Source organism: Lichenostomus cassidix, chromosome W, assembly GCF_008360975.1.
Source record: "Lichenostomus cassidix isolate B80296 chromosome W, HeHo_3.0, whole genome shotgun sequence".
Classification (NCBI taxonomy): domain Eukaryota; kingdom Metazoa; phylum Chordata; class Aves; order Passeriformes; family Meliphagidae; genus Lichenostomus; species Lichenostomus cassidix.
The window spans coordinates 16,269,032-16,287,582 of NC_139510.1; the positions used below are offsets into that span (position 1 = coordinate 16,269,032).

Here is an 18,551-nt window from a genome sequence, read left to right on the forward strand (position 1 = left end):
AACACGTCAGTGTTTTGGCTACTGCTGAGTAGTGCTGGCACAGCATTGGCACTGTCTCTCTGACATTCCCCTCCCCCATCAAGGGTCTAGGAGTGGGCAAGATCCTGAGAGGGGACACAACTAGGCCAGCTGACCTAAAATAACCAAAGGGATATTCCATACTATATGAAGTCGGCTCAAATATAAAAGCGAAGTGAGGGAGGAAGAATGGGGGGCATTCATTATCTTACATGTTCCTTTCTGGAGCAACCACTAGGTGTGCTGTAGCCTTGCTTCCTGGGAAGTGGCTGAACATTGCTTGTCAATGGGAAGTAGAGATTAATTTTTTTTTCCTCTTTGCTTATGCACATGGAAACTTTCATTCTTTTTTATTTTTTCTTCAGGAAACTGCCTTATCTCAACCTACTAGTTCTTTTCTATCTTATTTTTCTCTCCTCTGTCTTGCTGGGGAGTGATAGAGTGGCTTGGTAGGCACCTGGCATCCATACAAGGTCAAACTACTACATGCACTCCTTGTCAAAAATATAAGCTTTAAGGATAGGCCAAGTTTCAATAGTTAGGTTTTCTTTCCTTGTGGAGTCCATAACCTTAGAGGTTCAGGTATTGTTATAACCCAAACAAATATACATGTCCCAGATGACCACCCTTATTACTCCCACCATCCAGGTTTCAGAGGCATCCCTGAGACCCATACCCAGGGACAGAGGAAAAAGTCAGTGAGCACCATGGGATGATTGCATTCAGTAAAAATTCTACTACATTATAGTCTAGATTGCCTCGGGGGGGGGTGTCAAAGATATGCCAAAACTCAAGTCATTCCAAACTCCTCAGCATATTGTTTCAGTCAGGGTCCTGGGTTTGGACCTAATGCCTTTCCTACTTTACCAAACCTTCATTGGTTCTCAAACCCAAAATCTTTCTTCTCTTTAGTCAGCTTAACCACTTATGCCTTCATCTACAGCCGGAGAGAACTTTCCAGCTGCAACTTCAGCTCCTCTGTCAGCCCATTTTCTCCCTCCTTCCAGGGGCCACCAACAGTTTGACATCCCCTTCTTCTGTATAATTAGGCTTTACAGTTTGCTTACCACTACTACGTGTGCTTCCCTCGATATAGTAATTTTTTACTTTTCTCTGAGGAGAAAGGAAGAGGTACACAAATTTGATTCCATAATCATAGGAAATCCTATGTGAACTCCCAAAACTGAATTGAGGGAGGAATCTTTTCTATACACTGTAGCAACCTGAGAGAAAATACAAACATGTTAAAACATTGCTGGTCACAAACTTATATAAAACACGTATAAACATAGATATCTCACAACTATCAAGAGAAAAACGTGTAAATAATTGATGCAGCAAAGAACAGCAACTCTTCAGTCCTGTTGCCACTTCATCCTCTCATGAAACACCTCTTCTCTTGGAATATCTGCTGAGGAGACAAAAAAGAAAACTCAGTCCCACTTGGACCAGTCTTAAAAGGAAAGAACTGTCCATCTGGTGGTATTTTGTTTTCTGCCATAGTCATCTGTGGCCCTTAAGTCCAGAATGACTTCAGTAATTGAGTTCCTTGCCTCTAGTGGCAGACAAGGCTCTGTACTCACTACCACCAGAAGGTGAAAGTGTAGGAGCATTTTGCAAACCTTCATTGCCAATCCAGGGAAACAGAATTTCCATTTATTTCCAGGGAGCCTTTTAGGATATCTGAATTCACCACCCTCCCCCAGCTCACTTTTTGTGGGTGGAGCCGAGAGTTTATTTTCTCGGTCTTGATCCTTAAGTTTTGCAATAAATAGCAACAACATGGGAGAAGGCCGACAGGACACCAGCTGTTTCTCATGCATTGTTTGGAAGCCAGCTGCCTCCCACATTCTCTCAGTGCTTTTAGCAAATTTTGGAGTGGGGAGAGGGATGGGTTCTCCCCCCTCCAACAGGTACAAACTTTTCACACAAAAGGTTGTTCCCTGGGCAAGAGACCAGGGCTCTTTGCCATGTGCTTTCTCCTTGGAAAGTTTCATTTCATTTGCTCCCCCCCCTTAGGGAAATCTTCCAAACATTCTCTACTTTGTCTTCTTTGGGATGATTGCTAATTTTCCCTTGTAACTTAATTCTGTTGCAGAGAGAGATATCATTACTGTGGGCTCCGCCTCCTGGTAAAGAATTCCGTCTTTACAAGTGGGCAGAGCTTGGGGTGGGTGAGGGAAGAGGGGGCTGGCTTTACTGAGTTCTCCTCCAGGGAGTGGAGGGAGGTGACATCATGCTCAGGGAGTCTCACCTCCCTCTCCACCTCCTAATTTTTTACAGGTGGGCAGAGTTTAGGATGGTGAAGGGGATTTGGCTGTGCTACATCAAGCTTCTCCCAAGGGCTAAAGGGGGTGACATCATGCTCATGGAAGTTCACCTCCTCCTCGAGGCTGGAAAATCGTGGTTCATTCTCCACACCTCCCCCATCAGTGTTAATTTCCAAATCAGAAGACCTTTGTTTCTGGACAAGCTTGTTCAATTAGTTTTTCACATTTTGGGATAACTTCTTCTCCACATACAATTCTGGATCCACCCAGAGTTTTACTATTGTTTCAGCCACCAAAGCAATTTGCAACTCAGTTAGCTCTCTGTTGCTGCTCGGCAACATATTTCTCTCTTTGTGCAGCTCTGAGCCCAGCTTCCGCCCATATGGTTACCAAACTATTTTCCTTATTAGAGTTTTTCAATTTCTTTACCCAAAATTCTGATTTTCTCCACAACTAACCAGATTGTGCCCAATTTCCTTAGCCCACATCTTTCTGTTTAGGGCCAGACAAGCTTTGTAAGCTTTTAGCAACTCTATCAGTGGAGGGAAGTCCAGGTCAATTTTTGCCCTGGTTTCCATGACCTTTCTGCCAGAAAATATTGTTTTCGATCAAAATTCAGTTTCTCCTTTATTCTGCCACTAGCAGTTTTCTCTGTATAAAACACGTCCTCGTTGCCTCAAGAGTACCCTGCTCGCTGCACCAATTAAAATGCAAGGCCCCAAAACCCACTCAATGAGACACTTAAAAGGCCTTACTTTTTTATGTACCCTGAGTTAGACACACAGCAGAAATACCAACAAGATATTCTCAAGAAGTCAAAACAACAAACACTTTACTAAGAACTTCAGAAAATCAGAGAACTTTGGCAGAAGCTTAAAGCAACATTCAATCAACATAAAATATTTCACTTTTAGCCCATTCAACTTAGCAAACTCCAAAGCCCATCCGATTCTAAGTTACTAAAAACTGTGAGAAGAGGGAATTAGAAGAAGAATAAAAAGAAAGAGAAAAAAGATACAGAAAAGAACAAATTTAGCTACCACTCCTGGTTCCAGCGGTGTCTCAGCTGATAGAAATTCCAAGAGGAGGTAGGGTCAAGACATGTTCTTGCTTCATGTCCTTGCTTATCTATCTGTATTGGGTCTGGCTGAGCTGGAGTTATCTCATAGCACCCTCACAGTGCTGTGGTTTGCATTGGTAGCTAGAAAGGTGTTGATAACACACCAGTGTTTTGGCTATTGCTGAGCAGCACTAGCACAGCATCAGCGCTGTCTCTCTAACATTCCCCCCCCCCAACAAGGGGCTGGGTGTGGGCAAGATCCTGGGAGCAGACACAACCAGGCCAGCTGACCCAAATTAATCAAAGGGGTATTCCATACCATATGATGTCAGCTCAGATTTAAAAGCTAAGCAAGAGAGGAAGAACAGGGGGCATTTGTTATTTTACAATGTTTTCCTTCCTGGAGCAACTGCTGCATGTGCTGAAGCCCTGCTTTCCAGGAAGTGTCTGAACATTGCTCGCCAATGGTAAATAGCGAGTAATTTTTTTTCTTAATTTTGCTTATGCGCACGCAAACTTTTTTTTTTTTGCTTTAGTAAACTCCCTTATTTCAATCTGTCACCAAACAGGATGAAAGAAATTTATCCAACACACATTTGATGTGAATAAGCAGACACTTCTTTATTGGGGGTGCTGGGGATATAGGAGATAGCTTCCTCCAAAATGTGTCTCGCTCAACAAGCAAAACCCATCCCTTTTTTATACTTGTTCCACTAAATCATAATTACATAAGTTCTTTTACATACTACGCATACTATGCCCACTCTTAAATTTAACCTTTACATTGATTGGTTCTAATAATTACATAACTTCATCAATATTTTTATCCTAAAACAATCATTGGCTATTTCTACTGAGGTCTACTGACTGGAATCCTTGATATTAAAATCAAGATGGGAAGGGTAGTGGGTTTCCAAGCAGCATAACTGGTGAGCATGATGGTCTCCATAGTTTCTTGACCGAAACATGAAGGCCCAGTAACTTCTTGGGGATGTTTCTATAGTTACACATTCCAAACACAGCACTCCTGATACTTCTACACCTTATGCTTCACAATTTTCTACTTAAAATCATAGCTAACCCTTTTATATGATTTAATTGATTATTTGATCAAAATATTCATAACAAACCTACCAGTTGTTTCCCATCTTCTCTCTCCTGTCCCGCTGGAAAGGGGAGTGATAGAGCAGCTTGGTGGGCATCTGGCTTCCAGCTGAGTTCAGCCCGCTACAGTCCTTTTTGGCACCCAATGTGTGGGGCAGAACAAAAGCAGTTATATTTATATATATATATTGCATGCTGTAGTAAATAGTGGTTATCAAATAGTAAGCTCCTGTCAAGCTCCTGTGCAGGACATGGCGTTTGTCAGCTGCACTGCTTATCTCTTTATTTTGTTGAGTTTGGGAACATGTTAATGGCTCTTTGCTTTGTCCTTACACTGATTGCCTTCTTATGCTGGGGTAACTATCCTCTGTAGACAATGACAGAATACACCTCCCTCTCTCTGCCCAAGATTAATGTAAATCATTTTATAATGAAGACTCCCATGGTCATTGCTCATCCTTATGTAAGTTGTTAAATACTATTAATGATATTAGCAAATACTGGTGGTACACTATGAAGTTTGTGGAATCTGGTGTCATCCTGGTGTAAGAGAAAACAAACTTTAGATGAGGAGATATCGAAATATTCCCCAAGGCATCCAGTCCCCTGGGTGCAGGGTGTGTGGAAGGATTTAGGCAGGTTTCTAGGGTGGTTATCACCTCCCATTGCCTGGGACTTTACACCTGAGCAGGTAATCAACCCTGACAATCTGACACATCACCTGATAGAAAGGTGCCTTGCCTAACCCAATGAAAACCAGCAGCTTCTCACCCTGTACTGGGGCATGGCCTGTGTCTACTGAGCCATTGTTCAGAACTCTCAGAGGACTGTAGTTAAGGCAGGAACCCAAACTGCATTTGAGGACACTATAGCTGAGACAGGGACTCAAACCACAGCAACTACAGTAATTGCCCCAGTAGTGAAAAAGAAAAAAATGGACAAAGTGAGTTACAGGCCCATACCATCGATTAGTAAGGGAGGAAGAAGTAGAAGCAAGAGAAGTAAAAGTAGGAGAGGAGGGGTTAGATCAAGAAGCAGGTCCTTCAACAAAGAAATGGAAAGGAGTGAGGCAAATCAAACAGGAAACCAAAGTTACTCGGTCCCTGACTTCATCAGAACTTCGAGACTTGCAAAAAGATTACAGCCTCCAGCCAGGTGAGTGTTTTTCTGCCTGGCTGCTTTGATACTGGGATAACAGGCCCAAGAATCCTGGACAGAAGGCAGAGATTTTGGAGCATTGCCCAGGAAGGTGACTCATGCTCAAGAAGCAGCACCATACTGAGGCGCGGATTGACTCCACAACTCAAATAGTTATTAAATAGGTATGCGTTTATTCCAGCTGGGGTGCATGGGGGGTAGCCCCTCCAAAGGCATGCACACCGTCAGCAGCACTTCACTTGGTTTATATTAGATTACAGGTTACATATGCATGAAGTTACACAATGCCCCTATACATATTCATTATCTATCCCTGCTTTGTATTATAATGAGTTCAAAGTTCATTTAAATATGTTCACTCAAGCGTGGTGTCACGGATTAATTGTGGGCGAGGGTTCCAAAGATAAATGAGGGACGAAGTTAGTAGTCTTCCTCAGGATAAACTCTTCACCCTGTTTCCTTGCGCATGCTCCCTTGGTTCTTGGTCTAAGTCCAAGCCTTAGAACTAACTTGAGCCAGTTCTGGGGTCCAAGAGCAGGATGTTCAGTCACATTCAGTAATTTTTATCAATAGTCCCGCGTTCTTCTTTGCATCCTCCCCTTCTGCTTGGCAAGTGCAAAAACCATTAAGCAAGCGATATATTGTTTTAGCAAGTTGCCTCTAGTAAATCATTATCCAACTTTTGGCCTCCTAAATTAGTTCCAAAAGATTATTATTCAGCTTCTAGCCCCCCTAAATTAGTAACTCCTAGCCCCCCTAAATCAATATAATGAGTTATCGGAAGATGAAAGAGGCTATGCTCTATTTACTGATGGATCTTGCCTTGTGGTAGGTAGGTAGAAAGCTGCTGTGTGGAGTCCCACATGACGAGTTGTTGAGGCCGCTGAAGAAGAGTCAAGCCAATTTGCAAAAGTGGAAGCAATCCGACTAGCCCTAGCGATTGCTGAAGAAAAAAAATAGCCTATACTCATACTCCTGGATGATGGCTAATACCCTATAGGAGTGACTGCAGCAATGGAAGAAGACCAATTGGCCACGCAGGGATAAATGCACCTGGGCTGCTTTATTGTGGCAGGACACTGCATGGGCTCTGAAGGTAAGTTTTTCCTGTTTTGCTTACACATGCTGAAATACAGGCCTTACTTGACATAAGCATGTTAACATAAGTATGAATTTACAAAAACTTAAGTGTGACTGCTGCGTCTAACTGTAACCACTTTTGCAAGCAAGAGCTTAGCCCTGTTGGGCTAAGTGATAAGAAGAGAGGGGTATGTTAGCTGCTGTGCTTAACTGTAACTGCTTCTGCAAGCAGGGAACTAGCCCTAGTGGGCTAAGGAGATAAGAAGGGAGACTGACACAAAAGGCTAGAAAAATGCAAAGTCATAAGTTTTGTTGTAATAGATAGAAAATAGAAGGACATAATCAATAAAGCACAGCTATAAACTGAATATGTCTTATAACAGTAAAGTTAGGTGTGTGTGATGAATATGTTAGATAGAACTGTGTGCCGTGTTTGTAACCCTAACATAAGGATACCACAAGTTATGTACTACCCCAACCCTTAAAACTGTAACTTTTAGATAAACAAACAAACAAGGGCACATGCCAGAATTGTAAAAGTATAAAAACCTGTGTAAAATGAACTATAGCCAGACATGTACATGAAGGTGCCAACCCCTACGTGTTCTCTTGGCACCAATAAAGGTGTGCTTTACTTTACAGTACCTGCTGTGGAGTATTCCTTTGAATCAGTTTGGTGAGCCAGCCAGGAGCCTCTCCATTCGGCTGTGAGACCCTCTGGAGCTAGGGACGCTCTAGGCGCTGCTGGAGACTTCTCTGGAGAGACTCCCTGTGCTCCAGTGGATCTTTATGGGAGCAGACAAGATCCTGACATTGAGGTACGCAAACTGTAAAGCACCCTTTACCTTGTAACTCAACTAGTCAAACTAGTACACTCCGTAAGACATATGCTGGATGTGTGTATACTGGGTTGCTGGCACCTTTTAAGGTGTACATCGGGTTTGTCCTTTGAGTGGGGAGTGCCACACTGTAACAGATGAATGACAAGAATTTCCCTTAGAAGTCATATGGCCAAAGCACTTTATTGCAAAAATCCAGGGTTCTTAAACAGTCAGTGTGTTATAAGTTTACATTCTTGTGAGGCACAACAAACATGTTTAACCAACCACCATAAACCATGATAGGAACACACGCTGGTTATAACCAACCACTATACACCATGGTGTGAGCACTCACTGGTTCTATCGCTTGTTTTCCAGGGTTATGTAACTTGTTTTTCACCTCAAGTTTAGCTGAGTCATTCCCAGAATGCTTTTCTGGTTAGCCAAAGTAACAGGAGTGAGCAAGGATTTTACAAGGGTAACAAGGCCCTCATTTTGTAAGGTTTTTCTTATCTGCAACAACACACTGAGTGCCTGAGTGGGAGATGCCTTATTGAGCCCCTAAGTGGGGAGTGTTGTATTGAGCCCCTTGAGTGGGGAATGCAACATTGAGCCCCTATCGTGGAAACTTGGTATTCTGAATTGGTATTTCGGGTGCCCCGTTAATAAGGAGTGCAGACTTCATTCCCACCCCTTTTGGGCAAAATTGAGGTATTTGACTTGTTGGCATACATAACTTTTGGCTTGTTTTTCGGAATTGGTTACTCTGAATGCGTTGATGAATTTTGTCTGATTGATTTTTATGGTATTGGTATTGGAGCAGCGTTAGTAATAATTTTTTATTATTTTGGTTAGGTATTATTTTTGTCAATCTACACATATCTCACTTCTGCCTCTTCAACAGTATTGATGTTGTGGTCAGAGTTAGGACTGGCAATTGGACTGGCAATCTTATTAAGTCTTGTAATCTATTTTGTCTATACCTGTTTTAATCTGTCCCTGTCCCCTATGTCTGTTAAATGTTTATAGAAGAAAGTCTAACTCAACTAGTAGAAGTAGCGGATGAGAGAGCATCCCCTTCATTGTGTTTGTTGTGTGGGGAATGTCATCCGATATACCTTTGTGTCATCTGTATACAGTGTGGTCACATTAATAATTTCGACTCAAAAGAAGGGACTTGCTGGTTTTGTCCAGGTTGTCAGAAGGAGAAATCCTTAAAGGATTTTTCTATTATACCAGGTAATGTGCTTTGTAGGACAGAACTGAACAGGTTTAACTTAGAAGAAGGAATTCAGGAAGAAGAGGGGATAATCAGATTCCAGGAAGCAGTACTAGAAGGGGCAATAAATGAATTCCTATAAGAATTACAGGAAGTAGATTTAGTTGTCTTTGTTCCAGAGTGAAGAGATTCATGAGGTGTTTTCCTTTTCCTATTAAAACCTGTAGAGAAAAGGTTTTTTTTCTCTCTGATGAAAATTTTATTGGTGAAAGTGAATGAGTGTGTGAGTGGCTGAGATGTCCAATAGTGCACTAAGCAAGTGCGGAGCTCCAATCTGCAGTTCTGTTGTCCCACAAGGGAAATGGCCAGAGACGAGAAAAGCGAGTCCTGGACTGATTGTGTGAGAGTAAAAAGACACGACTGAGACGCACAAATAAGTGCGAAGCAAATGCAGAACTTGAATTGGCATTTCCGTAGGCCTGTGAGGGGAGCAGACGAAAAAGAGCAAAGCAAAAGAGGAGCAAAATGGGAAACAAACAAAGCCAAGAAATAGTAGCTAAAAACCCCTTAGGGTGCATCCTAACCCACTGGAAGGCGATCGGGGGAGCACCAGGAGGGACAATTAGTAAAAAGACCCTTATCAAATATTGTAACCGCTAGTGACCAAGTTATTCATTAGATAATAAAAAGAGATGGCCATCTAATGGGTATTTGAATTCTGATACAATTTTGCAGTTAATGTTATACTGCTGAAGAAAAGAGATATGGTCTGAAAAGGACTGGCAAAAAAAAAACCCCAACCCATTGGTAGTTGTGGAGAATGAGAACTACTTTCTCCCAGGTTGTTACATTTATCATGATGCAAGTTTGTTTTGGTCTCATTATTAACTCCGAATGTTCAAGTGTATCCTCACCAGCTAGAAGATTTGGTGTATGTCCAGAAGCGGGATAAACAGCTACTTTAACAGAAGTGGAAAAGACTTTTGATTACCCCCACAGGACTGTGAGATATACAGCCAGAGACTCCTAAATTATGTGAATAAAATCAGCTTCAGGAAAAAGAACACAGAGGAACTATATTGGACAATATAATAAACAGTAAATCAGTTAAAAACTGTAATAAAACACAAAATTCTAAAATGAAATGCATTAAATTGTTTATCTTTTTTGTATTTCCAGAACAGTGTTTCCAGTATGCCAGCATGGTTGTTTCTGGATTGATTAGTCAACCATCCTAGAAGAACCTTGTAATAACTGTAATAGCAAGTATAGCTTCAAATACCAGAGGAATAAGTAAGTAAAAGATAGGAGTGTCCTTTTCTCTAGGGACCACTCTAACATCACATTGATGTTATTTAACAAATTAAAAGTGAAAAGACCTCAAAGGATGGCTGGCTACTCCAACTTGATCACCTAATAATCCTGAGAATACTCATCAGTATTGTTAAAGTACTAACTTCATTTGTAATTGTCACATTTCTAACTGTTGTTGTTACTATGTATGTTTATATAAATGAATATGTTTTTCTTATTGGTTGCCACAATGAATGAAAAAGTTCCTCCCTCAATTTAGTTTTGGGAGCTCATATACTTATGGAAACTAATCTATGTACCTCTTCCTATCTCCTCAGAGCAAAGCATAAAATTACCAAGGGAAGTGCGTATAGTAATGGTAAGACGTGTAATTTGTGCAGAAGAAGTCGCAGCTGGAAAGTCCTCTCCAGCATACAAGTGACTAAAAGAAAGATTTTGGATTGGAGAACCACTGAAGGTTTCAATTAAATTGAAAAAAGTTTTTGGTCTGAAATCAGGACCCTGAAAATAATGCTGAGGATATCAGAATTAGTAAGTGTTGTTATACTCCCACCCCTAAGGCAATCCAGATAATTTTAAATAGTAAAATTATACTGTATGTTTTTCTCCATGATGTCCACTGACCTTTTCTCTTTTCCTGGGTAGAGGTTCTAGGGACCCCTCTGAAACCTAATTGGTAGGAACAAGTGTAGTTTGCCAGTTTATATTTAAAATATACATTTTTCTGTCTGCCTCTGGCCCCTGACAGTCAAAAGCTTTTTGCTTTTGAGTGGGAAAATCCTGAAACGGGATGAAAATCCCAACTAACCTGGACCGTGTTACCACAAGGATTCAAAAACAGTCCAACCCTCTTTGGAAATCAACTAGCAAAAGACTTGGAGAAATGGACCTCACTGACAGAAACTGGAGTATTACTACAATACATGGATAATCTCTTGATCACAGCAGAAACTGAAAAGGAGTGCAATGAATTGACAGTAAGTTTACTCAATTTCTTAGAACATAACAGGTATAAAGTTTCTCAACAGAAAGCCCAGATGACAAGAAAACAAGTGATATATAAGATTTCAGGAGGGCAATGAGAGCTGGGACATTTGTCAAACTCCTCAACCACAGACGGTGAAAGAACTTCAAACCTTTTTAAGTATGACAGGATGGTGTCAACTGTGAATCTATAGCTATGAACTGTTGTTAAGACTTTTATATAATATACTAAAAACTAGAAGTAAACATTTGGTCTGGACTAGAGATGCCAAGAGAGCATTTACTCAACTTAAACATGAACTGATGAGAGCACCAGCATTAGGCCTTCCAGATGTGACGAAACCCTTCTGGTTGTTTTCCCATGAGTACCAAGGCATAGCTCTAGGGGTATTGGCCCAACAAATAGGGCCATACCAGAAAGCAGTAGCCTATTTCTAAAAACAACTGGGTGAGGTGAACAAAGGTTGGCCAGGGTGCCTCAGGGAAGTTGCTGCTGTAGTACTCAACATACAGAAAGACCGAAAGTTCACGATGGGCCATAAGATAACTGTCTTAGTCTCACATACGGTATCAGCGGTGCTAGAGAAGAAAGGGGGACACTGGTTGCCTCCTCAGTTCCTTGGGTACCAAGCCATACTGGTGGAACAAGACGATGTGAACATCATCACAACTAGCATTGTGAATCCAGCTTCTTTTCTCGGCAAAACATCGGCAACCTGAGAGCCGGTGGTTCATGACTGCCTGGAGACTATGGAAACCATTTATTACAGCCAACCAAACCTGAAAAAAGCAAATCTGGAAGATGCTGAGGAAACATGTCATACAGATAGAAGCAGCTTGTGGTGGTTTTGATTGGCCCAAGACATCAGTAAAGTATTTTTAACATCTAGGAGAAATTTGGACCCCTCAGAAGCTGTTGTGGTAGGCCTGGGAAGGTGTCTGAGGGGTGGGGTGTGGCACAAAGATGGCTCCTGTGTGTCCTGAGTGCAAGTTCTGGAAGTTTTTACATCAAGTCTAGCAGAGCCAAACTCTGATGGCTCTGAGAGTGATGGACATGCTGCCGGCCAAGTTTGGGCCAATTAGAGGTGCTAGTTACGCCTCTGTGAAAACATTTAAGAAGAAATCAAAACAAGGCAGTCACGCACTTCTTTGTAGTTGGAGGAGGAGGAGGTGGAGGTGAAAATATGTGAAGGGAGAACAGCATGGAGACGCCAAGGTCAGTGAAGAAGGTGGAGGAGGAGGTGCTCCAGGAGCCAGAGCTGAAAACCCTCTGCTAGCCATGGTGAAGGCCATGGGGGGGGCAGGAGGTTCCCCCTGCAGCCCATGGAGTCCACAGGAGTGCAGAAATTCACCCACAGCCCACGCTAGAAGAGCAGGTGGATGCCTGGAAAAGACTGTGAACCAGTGGGAGTCTCATTTAAGAGTTAAAACTGCAAAGGCCTTGCAAAGGAGAGAAAGGCCTTGCTCCTGGGATGGAAGCAGCCTGGCCTCGGCTTGGCAGGGTCTGCACCTTATGGACAAAACCTCATGTTGCAGCAGAATTCGGGCGGGATGTTGCTCGTGAGATTGGACCCATGCCAAAGAAGTTCCCAGAGGACTGTCTCTTGTGGGAGGGACCCCGTGGCTAAGTAGAGAACCCCTCTCTCTGATTGGACTGACCAGAGAACCCCTCACCCTGCCCCCTGTCTATGTTGCTGGTTTGGAAAGACGGAAAGGGGGTGAGCGGAGAGACTGCTTCTTAAGAGGGTGGGAGTGAGAGCAGAAAAAAACTGTCGAGAGAGAGAGAGAGAGAGAGAGAAATAAGTAAAGATAAAGAGTATTTGTAGTAGAAGAATTGTGGTGATGAATAGATTTATGGATCTGCTCTGTGGACTGAGAAAATACCTCACACCCTGCCTCCCTACCCGGGCTTGTTGGTTATAAAAGAGGAAAGGGGGTGAATACTGTGGGTTCGTAAGAGGGAGGGGGGGGAGTGAACAAAATAGTGTATGAAAAGTTTATTTTTGCCTTGCATTTTATCCTCCAATTCTGTTAGGTAATTAAATCACATTTTTTGCAACTTTAAGCTTGGAGCCTGTTTGCCCTTTCTTTGTGTGTCCTCCTAGCAATGTCCTATCTCATTTGACTCACGAGACTGATGTGTATTTTTGCAGGTTTTTTTCCTGCAGCAAGAGAGAGTTGAGGTGCCTGGCGTTTAGTCAGGGTCAAACCCCGACACAGCTTCATTAAAAATGGCACCCAGAGGGCCAGTGTCACGGTCCACTCATAAGCAGACGCTTGATGGTCTGTACCAGCTACGATCTCAGAGTGCAAAAAGAAAAGAAAACACAAAATCCAACAAGTCAAGGGAGTTAAATTTCAATCCAAGGGGGAACTTTATTAATTTGGCCCGTAGAGCTGCCTGCGATAGAGAGAGAGAAAACTGGGAAAAGATGGGGAGGAAAGGGAAGGAAAGGAGGCTATAGCTACCACCACGGGTCCACAGACGTCCGGCGTCCCTGGGGTCCCGTTCAGTCGGCGTTCCTTGGGCTCTGCAAAGATCGATGTGATCTTTCGGTGGGGAAGATCTTCGGAGTTCAGTCACTCCAGAGCTGTCTTTTATGCTAGTCCATACACCTTGTCCCTCCTTGCAACCCGCCTTTGCTCCCCCTTAATTCTTGTGGAGATATGCCAAACTCCACTTGACAGGGTCAAGGGAGGAGTGTCCGAGGCATGGTCGGCAGGTTTTTCACAATGGGTGTCAGGGCAACGGATGCAAAGCCTTTGTCACATACCCACTTTGGCAGGCACAAGGCCTTTGTTCTGTACCAACTCAGGCAGGTGCAGAGTCTTCGTTCCGTACCACCTTACGCAGATACGAAGCATTCACTCCGTACCAGCTTTGGGTAGGCACAAAACATTCGTTCCGTACCACCTTAGACAGGCACAAAGCATTCGCTCCGTACCAGCTTCAGGTAAGTACAAAGCATTCTCTGCGTAAGTCCTGCACCAGTAGTTTCTGATGAGAAATGTTGAGACAGAACTCAATTCTTGGATCGACCCTTACACCACCCAGTGGCTCAACATTTATCTTCAGGACCAGTTGTCTTCTTTTTGACGAGTCGTCTTCTGGGTGAGTTGTCTTTCTTTGTGATGAATTGTCCTTTGGATGAGTTGTCTTCGGGACCACATGGTGGTAACACTAAGGAAGGGGGGAAGGGGAGATGGGAAGGAAGGGAAACAAGAAAGGAAGGAAATTTTCACATAACCTTTTGCCATGCAGCTTGCTCAATATCAATAGATTTTGGTATGTCAATACTGGATATAACACTCAAGGGCTTGCGTGTATTAAATGTGGATGACAAAAGTTTCATTTGCTTGATCATTTGCCAATTAAGTATGTACAAAATTACAGACAGGATGATACTGATTAGGGAAAGGATCAGGAGAATGACAATTGGGTGACACAGCTTGTTCAGAATGCCTGTAGCAGTAGGTGACCACCCAAAAAGTGTGTCCCACCAATTATGCTCTCCATCCCTTTTCACTCTCTTCATGAACTTTTGTAATTTGTCTACATTATGGTGAACTGTTATTAGAGTTTTTTGTCCATTTTTCTTGATCTCCTCTAATATTTGGATATAATCTCGATGCTGCAGCAATTCTTTTGTATGAGTTATGTTCATTCCAATAGATACAGGCATTAGCTCATGAATCAATGTGAAGTTCGATTTCAGAATTTGGTGGGAAGTGACTGGAGCTGAGTAAGAGAAGTCACACCCCATGATTTCAGTAAAATTACAAACACAAAAATTTGTATGATTATTGGTATAAGCTATTGCATTTCCTACTGTGATATTACTACAAACAGTTCTTAAGCATACACAACCCTTGCCAATGTAAATTATTACAGTTTCAGGGTTAATTTCAGGACAAATTTCAAAATGGCAAACCTTCTGGTCAGTGTCTAAACAAAAATCTCGTGTTCTGATGGTGTTACTTTCACAGATAATTCCTAGTTGTTCCCACACAATGCAGGATTCCAGGTCTATTGTTTGCCATTTATCATTCACCTTTTGGGCCCATGCTCTATGCTCGGAAGGATAGAGTATAGTCCCATTGTGATTCAAGCCTAATGCAAAAACAGGATAAATCATAGCTACTGAAGCATTGTGAATAGTTAACACATAAGCTGTAGCAGTGTTACTAACAGGATCATAGGTAAAATTTACTAACTTTCACCATGATTGGAGGTTCCTTTCAAAATTGTTAGCACTATCCCAAACTATTTTACGGATTTCTGCAGGAAAAATGCCTTCTTCTCCTTCTCTTATAATAGATGCGGCCACTGACTGCATCCACAATTGAGCTTGAATGCAACTGAGAGCCAAAGAAATATTACTTTGGGCCATACCGAGTGGGTCTAGAATCGGTTCATGATTTTTTATGTTTATTTTTTCCCATTTCGGTAACACATTGGACAGTAGCCACCGATGTGTTCCCAAAGCCAAAAGGGAAGATTGTAATGGCTGTTGCATTTTTGTCAGATCAAAGGTTGTAGTAGCCAATTTGTTCAATAACACCTCCGAATCAATGCTATTTAGAACCCCCAGTCCGGTTCCTAAAATACCAGTCAGGTCTCTCGATGCTTGTCTCCGAAAAGATCTACGTAGCCAGGTGGTCCATCCCTCATAAGAGGTGCGTAAAAAGGGAGGACAGGCAGGTTGAATTTCTGAGATATTTTGCATTAGTAATTTAACCTTTTTTAGAGACCATTCTGGTTTAAATATCATTTGTTTTTGGCCAGTGTTTCCAATCACAAAGGGTCCAACTTCATAGATTTTTGGTTGAAGTGTTAATTTGGGAGGAATCGTAGGCTTTGAAACTTCTATTATTAATTCTCCCCAATATTTGGTGTCATTTTTTCCACACATAACCTTATGGGAAAATTTTACTGCAGTGAAATTTAACCAACAGTCCAAATTTTGAGTTCTGCATGATAGGATAGAGCCATGTAGTCCAATACCATAGCTGTTTACTGGTTCGGTGAAAGATTCAGCCATTAATTGGCATCTTATATAGATGTCATCACCCTGAGTAATGACAAAAAAGGGTGTTTCCTTATTGTTTAAATCAAGGGAAATATCTTTATTTTGGTGTGTGAGTGTTGCCACTAGGTTTGGTTTAGTCACAGCATTTATTTTGAACTTCTGGTTTAAACCTGATAATGGTGGTTTCTTTGGGTCAAATACCCACTTGCACACCACATAGAAAAGAATTAACCATAGTAAAATTGAACCAGCAATCACCTTGCTCTTCCTGACAAGATTTGATAATTTCTACATTAATATTACTTGGGTCTACAGGAGTATAGTTGTCTGTAAATTTCTGGCAGCAACACAAGGAAAAAGCATCTTGTTTAGTACATTTCCAATCTTTAGTAGGACATATTTCTTTTGAAATGCTGGGGCGAATTTTGGATGTCATATTGAAATCTGAAAAATAACCACGAACTGAAATATAAGAGGCTTTTTCATTTTGAAAACCAGATTCTACTTTTCTGCATCCCACTTGAATTTTTTCATCAATAAAACCGGGTAGGGTTCTAATCCACTCATTCTTATCCCAACCCCACTCGGATGAATGGTAAATTTCGTCATCATGTATTACGACTACAGCCAAATTTGGATGTCTGTTTTTAGGATAGTTCCTGAAAGAGCTAGAATATCCCACAAAAGCTTGAGACCAAGGCCATTCATTACTATTTTGGTTACAGGTAAAAGGTGTAATGCAGAAAAGAAGAAGCAACCTAATCAAAATTTTGTTGGTCATTGTCAGATTTGAGTCTTCAATTTTTATTCATATTTCTTCTATAGGAGTTCTCGAAGTCCCACGGGGTTCTCCTGCAAAAACAAAGAATAGAAAGCTTGCCTTTTTTAGGCAAAAAAGGAATTAAAATGATGGAATAATCCAGTGGGTATTAATTTTAAGTTCCTTTCCCAGGGCATTGGTGGCTATCCATACATGTTTATTTAAAGGGATCTTTAGTACCAATGGTACACTTCCCACAATAGGGAGTTCCACCAGAACGGGTTGTCTTGAGAAATAAGATGATTCTTTAGAATCATTAGGTTCTTTTACAGATGGTGTTAGAGTAGAAGCTTTTGGGCAAAAAGCGGTGATCTTTGGGCATCCATTTACTCCCCAACGATCATTCACACCTTTGACAGCTTCCCACAGTCAAGACATCCCAATTCCCCTCATGAGGTTTCAAGAGTCGTTTTAAAAGACCATTGGTCCTTTCTACTATTCCATTAGCTTGAGGGCAGTAGGGGGTATAGAAAACCCACTTAATCCCTTCAGTCTTTGTCCACTCTTGCACAACCTTAGCAGAGAAGTAAGGGCCATTATCAGACTGTATTTCCTGAGGTTTTGGAAAAATTCCAAGCCATTCTTTCAGTGCTTTCATGGTGTTGTCTCCTGTAGCCCTCTTAAAAGCTTCAGCTTGGACTAAACCTGATGTAATTTCAACACCAACCAGCACAAAATGTTTCCCCCCGATCTTTTAAAGGGACCTATATAATCCACCTGCCAGGCATCCCATAAGCCTTTACCCTCTCTCAAATGAAGCATTGTTCTCTAAAAGGCAGCCGGAGCCCCAACGCTCCAAAGGCAAAAGGTTACGTGTGCGCGCTGAGCGGGCTGGCCGGCACCGGTCCGGGGAACGCACGGAGTGGCGTGGAAATCAGGCGACAGAAACTTTGCAGGAACCATGGTGAGATGAAAGAACGTACTGGAGACTGTTTCTGTTCTCCCAGGGAGGTTTATTCGGGTCTTCAGGGTGGTTGCAGGGGAGGCGAAAGGGGGGAGGAGAGCAGGGGAAGGGCAAAAGGGCTGGGAGCCCAAAAACAGTAACACCGGACTGATGCTGGCATGGGTTTATAAGGGAAAGGAAGAGGGGCAGAAATTAGCTCTGGTGAGCCAATCCAGGAAGGTCTGAGGGGAAGAAAGGCGGGGGAACACACCAATAGACTTCTGATAGGGCAGGGTGCATATTTCAAAACAGCCAATAACATACAGAGCAGGAGAACAAAGGAAAAGCCTCGTGGAAATCTGCAGAAACACACTGCTACACTCAAATGCAAAGGATCATCCTCTAGAGGGTGTCTTTCGAGTCGTGTACGACATTGCTCGCAGGCTGATATACAGGCTTTACACATTTCTTTGGTAATTAGCCAGCCACGAGCGAGGACTTCTCGATACAAGTCTTTGGCACCGGTGTGCTTACGCTTAACATGCAGCAAGCGCTCCCAATTCTCAGAGGTTTGATTCTCTTTCATAGGAGCAAGTCTAGCCAGTTCATCAGCTTTGTTACTTCACTCTCCTGCAGTGCTCCCATCTATCTGATGTGAAGCAACCCAGCCTACAGCAAAGTTGCCTTGGCTAGCAATTCTCAAAATCTCTTGCCACTTTTCCTTTTGCCACACTGGTATTCTGTTTACCTACCATTCATTTTGCTCCCAGAAAGGGAGCCATTCAGTACA

At 42.3% G+C, this 18,551-nt stretch overlaps 1 long non-coding RNA gene and 1 pseudogene across 2 annotated transcripts in view; one reads left to right on the forward strand and one right to left on the reverse strand.

The window, feature by feature from the left end:
* Positions 1 to 6: 6 nt before the first annotated feature.
* The window catches only part of LOC146425589 (uncharacterized), a 289,101-nt gene continuing 270,556 nt past the window's right edge, over positions 7 to 18,551 (forward strand). For both annotated transcript variants that reach the window (XR_014846528.1, XR_014846527.1), the window contains exon 1: positions 7 to 12,335. This is a non-coding gene — a long non-coding RNA (uncharacterized LOC146425589). The remainder of the gene's footprint in view (positions 12,336 to 18,551) is intronic.
* On the reverse strand, positions 14,197 to 16,117 carry LOC146425590 (uncharacterized; annotated as a pseudogene).